A 9,816-nucleotide genomic window follows, 5' to 3' on the forward strand; every position below is an offset into this window, starting at 1 on the left:
ACCACACATTTCTCTCTGAATCACCGACGACGAAAATTTTGTGCAAAATATCCGACACGAGCTGTACAAACAAAATTGTTTATAGCCAGGGCACTGATTGGTGCCCACCACATGTGATGCTACTTTTAAACTTCCTATTGGCATATCGTTACTTTTGTGAATTAAATGTATTCCCAGCTAAACAATTGCATCACTTGGCAGGCAAAGTTGATTGAAGCCATTAGTGATTGGCCATTACAGAAATGTGTGGCTAATTTGTACAAAACAAAACACTACATTATAAACGATCGTGTCAGCTAGTCAATCCACCAGGAGGTGGTGTAGAATATTAATAGATGACAATTCTGTAATTTGCGGTCGTAGTTAAAAATAAATCTCGCCCGATATGGTAAAGTATGGACCCATTTCTACACAATTCACCATTACATTCGGCAATATCTCACTACAGGCTTATTACATCATTGTTCATTTCCATCTGTACGAGTGAAACCATGAACTTTGTTATTTCACATCTAATACCAAAATACTTGATTATTATTAACATTAGTAACTTATAAAAGTCACATTTTCAAGCCAAGGAATCACAGCTTACGCATTTGAATACGATCTGAGAACTATGCTCCACATTTTTTTCCATCAAATTTGTATTTACAAGGAAAATGACACACCTACTTTGCACAGTCAAACGTAATTTAACGCTTTGGTGTACTTCAACTTGAACAACCAAACATTTCAGAAGAACGCCCCCCCCCCCCCCCCGAAAAAGGAAATTTGGGTCTGCGTGCGGACAACCTATCTTTCGTTATTGTGCATACCGGGGCGAGCCTCAATATGCTACGATTCCAGTATAAGATTTCGTAAATGAAGAATCACATTTTGCGTGCTTTTCGAGTCAAAATCATGACTCATTTCACTTGCAATTGGTGAATTATTAAAATACCTGGAACTGATTCAGCGAGTTGAATAAGGCTAGCCCATAACATAGTTATTATGCCCATAAGTAATTCCCTCGCTGTTATTATAATCGAGGAGGTTAGGCTTTTTGAATTTGAATTTAAAAATTGGACTACATTTTGCGAAAATACCATCATCCAATAAACACCGAAGAATAATTTTGTGGATATTGCACCTACTTATTGGTTGCGCATCTGCACCTACTAAACCCAAGATAAATTTCCATAAGAGCATGCGCTGTAGCTGTTTTTCAAAAAACAATTTTTTTAAGAACTATTTTATAAATTTAGACCTTTATCTACAAAATGTTCGGCCCATTTTTTTTAAGTTTATAGCAACTGAATACCGATTGTTTTGCACCGATTATTGGCTAATGTGTTTTATTTTTTACTCTCGATCAAGATTTATGGAACAAGTAAACCGTCACTTCTAAACATTTCCCCAAAAAATGAAATCATATTTTTTGAAAATAAAGTCTGTATCAAATCAACAATTTGTAACAAGTGGCGCCGCTGCACAGTGTCGGCGGGAACTAACTAAGGACCAAGACAGAAGTTGACAAAGCAAGAATATCATCTTACCTCTCGCAACTATAATTATCTACACTATAATGTAAAAAAAAGTTGCGCTTAGGTAAAGAAGATTCTTAACGTAACCACCTTCTCTGTTTGAAACAAATGCGATCAGTACACTTATTGCACGCAGGAACACATCATTGATATGTTGATCCGAAAATTGTCGCTGAATAGTGAAGAGAAGAGTTTTTTTTATTGAATCACAAATGTTAAAAAAATGAAATAGTAGGGGGGTTATGGAATACCCCCGGAGGACCCTCGGGGGGAGTGGGTCCTACTCCGGAAATTTTTGGAATATTATACATGCAAAGTCGTCATTTTAAGCACTTTGAATGACTGTCACGCGGCGAAAGGGAGAGGAGATCATGCATCTCGTACGAATGTGAATTTCGTTCGTAGGTTTTTTAATTAATCAATAGTTGAACATATTGCGCGGGTAATCAGACATATATATTATATTATATAGAGTGCCCATTATGTTTGGAATGTAGTAGGTACCTATATATCTCGGTAAATATCAAATAGATATAACATTATTCCCATAAATGGCAGCATTCAGTTGTTTTGATTTCAGAAAACAAATGAGTAAGTAACGAAAAACAATTGAATTTTTTAAATGGCAATGCACCTTTTCATTAGGCTCGTTTGATAGAGATTTTTTTCCCTTTTCGATGATATAACATATTATTACCCTTATTCAAGAAAATTTTTCAAAAAAATGTATCACAATTAGATGAATAACATTAATCCAGATATCCTACATCAAAATAAAACATATGAACGTGTACGTTTCTTATTAAACCTTGAAGCGAGCCTTGAAGACAAAACGAAATTAGCAGTAAAATCGAGAGTAAAATGGTTTTCATTGCAATTAATGTTCAAAATGTTCATCATTAACTGTAAGGCAGTGGCATAACCTATCCCAAAAAACTTGAAATAAAAATTAATTTCTTCTACATACACGGGTGCTAACGTGTTATGTCACTGAAAAGAGAAAAAAAATCTCTATCAAATGAGCCTAATGAAAATGTGCGTTGCTATTTAAAGAATTCAATTATTTTCGTTATTCATTTGTTTTCTGGAATAAAAGCAATGGAGTGTTATGGGAAATAAAATGTTTAACAACTTTCATATAAAAAATTGTTGTATACAGTCGATCTTTACCGAAATATACAGTGAGTTTTTTTTTAAATGCGAACATAGGAGTTTGCATGCAATGTAATTTCCTTATGTTCGGTTTAAAAAAAAACACATCAATCTATGAGGTGTGCGCGGTTCAGATTCCAACCAGCAAAACGCGCAACTTGTGTGACTATGAACAGCAACTCTATAGTCTTGATGATGAAGAACGCTCGGTAAGACGCCATGTAATGTGAGGCCATAGCAACTTTAGAATAAATCTTTCTTAAACTTACAATAACTTGGTCTCACAGGGCACGCGCTGACACCACAACTCATTGTGAACCAACCTTCAATTATTAGTAGGTCATGTGCACCTGGTATTCTACTAATTTGATCTATTCAATACTTAAATGAAGAAAATAAGAATATAAATAACGAAAACAATTACAATAAATGTTCGAAGTGTCCTCCTTGACATTCTAAGCCATAACCTACCCGATTTCGTAATTAAATTGGACGGCGGTATTTTTAAAAATGTGACAGCTGGCAATTGTATCTACTACTCATTTGAACTACTCAATAGATTGATGTGTTTTTTTAAAAATCGAACATAGGGAAATTACATTGACTCCTATGTTCGCATTTAAAAAAAATTCACTGTGTACTATATTTCATACATAATGGGCACCCTGTATATTTATATATTAAAATGTTATTATATTACTTTCATTGAACAAAACATTAATTTTTAGCGGGAGTGAGGCCTTTTTCAGCGCGAGACCTGGCTCCACCCTAAGAACGGCTCTGCCATTCCGGCTGTGACGTACTGTATGAGTATACCGGGTGATCCAAAATGACTGCGGACAGTTTCAATTTCCCGCAAAGCTAAACATTTATAAAGTTGGTAATATACCAAATATCATTTATTTAAAAGTGGTGGATCAACTTAATAGATCACTAAACAATAATCACAAGTAATTAATTAAAACATTAATTTATCGAGCACACAGTTACATGCTCCGGTTCATGTATTGAAATATTTATTCTAACGTTGTCCGCGGGGGATAGTAATGCTAATTAAACAATCACCGTAAAGTTCTTTTCAGGCAAATTTAAACTGTGTGCAGTTATTTTGGATCCCCAGTATACCTTCCCTAAATAGAAACGACAATTCAACCATCCCATCTAAACTAACTTTGCAACTACCACTAAATTTTGGTAAAGACAACTAGGAAATTACTTACCCCTCGCGCCTTTTTTTGTGCGTTTTTGGGTAAGATAAGAAACCGAAATTATGCACCCGCTTTGATAACTTTCGGTGACTAATCCGGCACGCCGTATCCTGTTCAACAACGAGACCATTACATGTTCCACTTATCACACCCACTACAGTAATTATAAAATTTTCCACGGCGAAATAGTCAGGTGATCATACCAATTTATTCGTACATAAGAGGATTTGGTTACATAATTGATTTATTAAACCGACTGCTTCCTTCGGAAGGTGCGTGGAAGGTATTATTATGGAAATTGAGTCACAGCCATGTCATTTTTACACAACAAAAATGTTGGGTTGTAAAAGGGGGATTTTCCAAGATAAGGTTTTCAATGTATGTAATCTGCGCGTCTACCATTTTATAATTTTCCTTCAGAATTATGTAGGTACTTTTCGATGACTTTGTGTGAAACTAGCCTAGGTTAATTAAATTCAACTTGAACTCCAATGGTGAGTAAAAGTACGTAGTACATGTTTTGAATTAATGCTTATCGCAAATTGTAGTATGTTAAGATACTGTCTGGAGGACATAAAATCCACGTGTAACAACATACTACGTAGTAACATAATCCGTCATTTTTATTGTCGCTCCCACTTTGTTCAAGATAACTATAATATAGCATTATCTAAACACAAAGTCACCGAGAAATATTGCAAAAATTCTACCTAGTATTAATTACACTGCATTCAGTAACTATGGTGAAAGTTGCAATGTAAAATTCTGGTTTGCCTCAAACTATACCATGACCGAATGACCATAATAATAGACAATTATGTAATGCGTACTTCTAATCATAAACTGCCGTTTTTACGCACCAACTATTACTTTTACCAGAACTGCTTTAGTGGATTTTAAAAATCCGAAAAGATCCCATTATAACAAGATACCAAGAATCGTATACGGTTTTCAATAGGAAATTTTTTTCCACTGCACTCATTCGGAAACCAGACTTTTAATCCGGCCCATATTCAATAGCACTGATCCTTCAACTCCCGGAAATCGATTGGCGAAGGTTTGACGTCGCTGCCTCCCTTCGTTCTCGAGCTAGACGAGGAACAGACGGACAAAACCATCACAAACGAGGAATTTTTTTTTCGAAAAATTCCTCTACAAATTTAGTTTTTGCCCATTAGAGGAATATTGTTTGTGGACAGTTACTTCGACAAAATTACCACAAGATCGGAAAAAGCCATAACAGTTAACCATGTCAAAAATTGGGCTGTAGAACACATCTCCAAAAGTTCCAGCATTTGCGTTTCAAAAATCGTAATAGATAATACTTCGAAAATACCTACCCCAATAATGGCCCACTCCAAACGAGAAATTTTCCGTATTTTGCATTTTCGTTTTATCAATTCGAATTATACATATATTTGTGTACAATTGAATGTTATGGTTGTTTTCCCCTGACGAAATCGTTTTTTAATCGTTATCATTTTATCAATAATCGATTAAATTTTTAATTGTATTCAGTAACCGAGAATCAATTATTTTTTAGACGAGTAGTACTCATCAGAGTATGAACAGGGTGGTTACAAATTCGTGGCTCACCATTGGGATCTCCATAACGGTGAGTACAGTGTAGGTTAAATGGGTCCCTTTTTTTGAAAGTTTTGAAATTTTTTTGAAAATAACTTAGATGTCCAAGATGATGTCATGATCATGGGGATCTCCGAAACCATAGAAGATACGACGATGATCAAATTAGGGATAAGATGCACAATTAAAGAGTTATTATCATGCCTTAAAAAACCATAATATTCCGATTACTTCGGAAGTTATATGCACTTTTTGAACTCTACAAGACACCGTTGAGATATTTTCAAAACAAAGCGTTTCGGAGAAATCATCACCAACAGTTTTTGGCCCGCACAAAAAGTACATCATGTATTGAGTAGCATTTTTTATTACGAATTGGGTTTCTTGAAGAACACAAATAGTGCAGGCAATGAGAAAAGTGTTTTTAATTTTTTTCTATCTGTTCAAATAACATCAGAAAAAAATAGAAACCAAATCGGCAAATTTCGGTTTTTCTGGCATATCTTCGGAAGTAATCGGTATTTTCAGGTTTTTCTTAAAAGCATGTTTAATTGCGCAACTTTTCCCCTATTTGACCATCGTCGTATCTTCTATAGTTTCGGGAATCCCCATGAGAGACATCCTTATCTTGGACAAAGTGTATATCTTACATATTTTCAAAAAATTTTCAAAACTTTCAAATGCGTTTTTTTTTAGTCACAAAAGGGCCCTATTTAACCTACACTGTATCTCTCACCGTTACGGAGATCCCAATAGTGAGTCACCCTGTACATCCTCTGATGAGAAAGTAATCGACTACTCGTCTAAAAAAGCCATTGCTTTGTATTTAGGCATAACTTTTCTCAATAATTTGCTATATAGAAATAGAATTTATGGTATGTACTTGATTCTTGAGCAAATCTTATTTGGCCTGCCCTGTATACTGTTTAACTTGAAGTCATTCGAATTGAGTATAAAATTGTTATCAAACATGCACCAACTCTTGACGGTATTTATATTTCAACTGCGCAACTAATAAAAAAATGTCCCATTTGTCGCACACTTTAACGGACCACGCTGTATTTTGGACAATTGAAGCACGCTGTCTGTACGTTCCTACGTATAGTTTAAGCTTGTGTTACAATGAACGTATACATAAATATGTCATAATCCGTAACTCGTACATATTCGTATCGTTTCAGTAAACTTAATTGCTGTTTACAATAAACGTAATTTTTTACGTTAATTTATAGGAAGAAATGCAAGGGACATCTATCTGCAAAACGAGTATACTTCATGCAGTAAATTTGTAAACATAACCTATTAATATCTGTCGCCAAAATATGGACGCGGATACGTCTGTAGTAAATCTTTTATTATTACTTTTATACGTAGAATCTCGCGTAGAATTAAAAATCGCCAAAGAAAGTGTTTGCGAACGCGAAGGAAGCGTCGGGAATTAAATATGTACTATGAAAACCACAGACCATCAATGTAAACAGAAACAAATATTTTTTTCAATTACGCCAACCCACCGTTGCAACCAACATTAATTATGTAGTTTTACTAGCAACTTACTTAAGCCGTACGTAAAGAAAAATTTTCAACTTTTGTGAATACGCGCAAGACTTACATATCACCAAAGACTATAGAGGATAGTCTTTGATATCACTTACGTAAAGGTACGTAAAAATTACGTTCATTATAAACACCTCCGTATGTTTCTATACAGTTGCTAAATTCTTAAGTTTTATGTACTGGTGACTAATAAGAATTAGGAAAATAACTAAAAATATATCATTGCCAATTCTATCCCGTAAAAAACACTAAATTGTACACGCGAAATTCAAACTGTCATCAGTTCTAATGAATCACCCGGTATATTTCTTACACATACGTTCATTGTAAACAAGCAACTGAATGGTTTTCGGTATGTGTAATGACTAATGATACTTTTTTTTAAATATTTTTTAGATTCAATAAACCACAGTCAAATACCTAAGAAGGTACAGTTTAGACGAATGAGGATAGTCACAGGCTATACGATATATCATATAATCGAAGACTACGAGTCGGATAGTAGATATACAATGCACGGTAGTCATGCGGATTTTAATCAAGGTCGCCATTTTTCGGTAGCTATAATATGATAAATTGATAAAGCTATCGCCTAGCCTGCTTTTGCGGTAAATTTCAAATTTGAGTTTCCTATTGTGAACGTGTAATCAAATAGGTGGAGTATACAATAAACTTTCCATCGAAAAAAGGTTCTTATTGGTACCCATAATTGTCCTGTTCCTACCTGCTCTGTGCAATTTACAGTCCTTTCTGCGACCTCAAGACGAGACGACAGAGCAAGTTTCGATCAGCCAGACGGACGATACCCAAAGGTGGATATCAAAACTGTTTTCGCCAATCATTAAATGAACAAACCCACAATTTCATTGTAGGTACAATAAACGCGAGCAAATATAACTTTAATAGTTGGCAAATAAAAACACTGATAAACAAATAAGACAAGCAAACGTAATATAAGAAAGACAACATTAGCGTGTGGTATGATTTGAGAAATAGATTCTATAATATTGTTTCTATATTGCCTACAAGTGACGTCTAGTGGTCACAAACACGAGTCACTTTACTTGCAACCCGATTGTCTTTCACTTTTACCCTTGACATATAAATAGAAATTGTAGTTGTGAAAATAACAAACACACATTTGAATATGTTGACAGTGTTGTGTTGATCTAATGTAAATTGAGTGTTGTTTTCAAATTTCCAAAGTGAAACATTGGAGCTATTTGATAGAGTGAATGACCCAATGCAATAACAGCTAAGCGTTACCTGAATTTTAAAAGCTGTTGACACCCCTCAAAAGTCAAAACCACAACTCTACACCAGAGACCAGACATAATTTTTTTACGTACGACTAAACGTTAAGTACTACATTGTTTGGCGAACTTTAATCCCCTCCAAAAAATAACACTATTTTAGGCCAATAAGGTAGCCGACTGCACCGTCCTACACCCACCACTCACCAAACTGCTGGGAAAGTAACCCAGGCAAGAAGAACAGAAAATTCATTTCTTGTGCAATCTGTTCTGTCGTGCACCCATCGAAAATACTATTCTTTCATCAGCAGTAATAGTAAGTAAAACAGGACGAGCACAAATTTAGTCATTGTGGTAACAGTTTCCCGTTTCACCTGATTCCCTGGCTGTGCTATCAGCCCCAAGGCGTTGAAAAAAATTGTATCGGACCGAAGGTAACATTTGTATCTTCCAGACGAAAGAGGTGGGTTAGGCACCAAGAGTAGCATTTTAACCTCGATTTTAAAACTCCTGACTTGACTTTCCGACTATTTGCAATTATCTTTGGTCATGACATTTAGAAAATGCCCTCTAGCGCCTTTATTTTGAACCCGAAGTGTAGAAGCCTTTTTTGTAGATTTCATCAAGACAAATCTTTTTTGTAATTAACATTTTTCCGAGCATCACTGTGATGCTTACTTTTAGAGAAAAATGCTAGAAAAATAAAATAAATTTCAATTCAAAACTTTTTTGTACTTTTTTAAGCCATTTGGACCAGTGTATGAGAAAAAAAATGTCCAGCCGTTATGGCTCTTAAACTTTTATTGGCTTGATATTGGCATATCGAAAATTTATCACGATTCCTTTATACTTAACGGGCGATCAAAAATGAGTTGCTGTCGAGTCACCTTTGGAAGTTCAAGTTAAGTACGAGAAGGAAATAAAAATTCCAAAGGTGACTCGACAGCAACTCATTTTTGATCGCATAGGCCATAGTACATACTTCGCATGTAGTCGGAAAGTAAAGATTATCGAAAATATGAGTAGGTATCTCTCTGCTGACAGGGTTCGGGATCTTGATTTGCAGTTTGCAGGATTATTAGACACCGTTATCCATGTTTCAGAATGAAAAAAATTTCATACCTCAATTTTGAGGGTAGGTAGTCACTTTTTAATGATAACACGGGTCATGCGACACATTACTGGAAAGCGTATCAAAAATCAAAGATCCCCCACGCTCATCAATTGTTGGCTTATGCCTTGGGTCAAGGGACTAAAAAAAATAAATCGTGAAGCCCAAGGTGAAGCTATGAACATGAACACCACCATTGCACATTTTGGTTTTTGGTGTTTTTGCTGCTGGTCAAAATTTGCCGTTAAACCCAGGACTTGTGTTAAGAAGCAAACATTTTACAATTTGTGCAGTTGAATTTGGTATTCTCGTATCAAACTAGTACTGCACAATTTCGTTGATTTATCATAATCTTTTGTTGCTGGCTGAGCGGGAACACCTGTTCAGGCAATTGCACAAGAATATTAGGAGACCAATACCTGAATAGT

Source organism: Photinus pyralis, unplaced genomic scaffold (genome assembly GCF_008802855.1).
Source record: "Photinus pyralis isolate 1611_PpyrPB1 unplaced genomic scaffold, Ppyr1.3 Ppyr1.4_LG7, whole genome shotgun sequence".
Classification (NCBI taxonomy): domain Eukaryota; kingdom Metazoa; phylum Arthropoda; class Insecta; order Coleoptera; family Lampyridae; genus Photinus; species Photinus pyralis.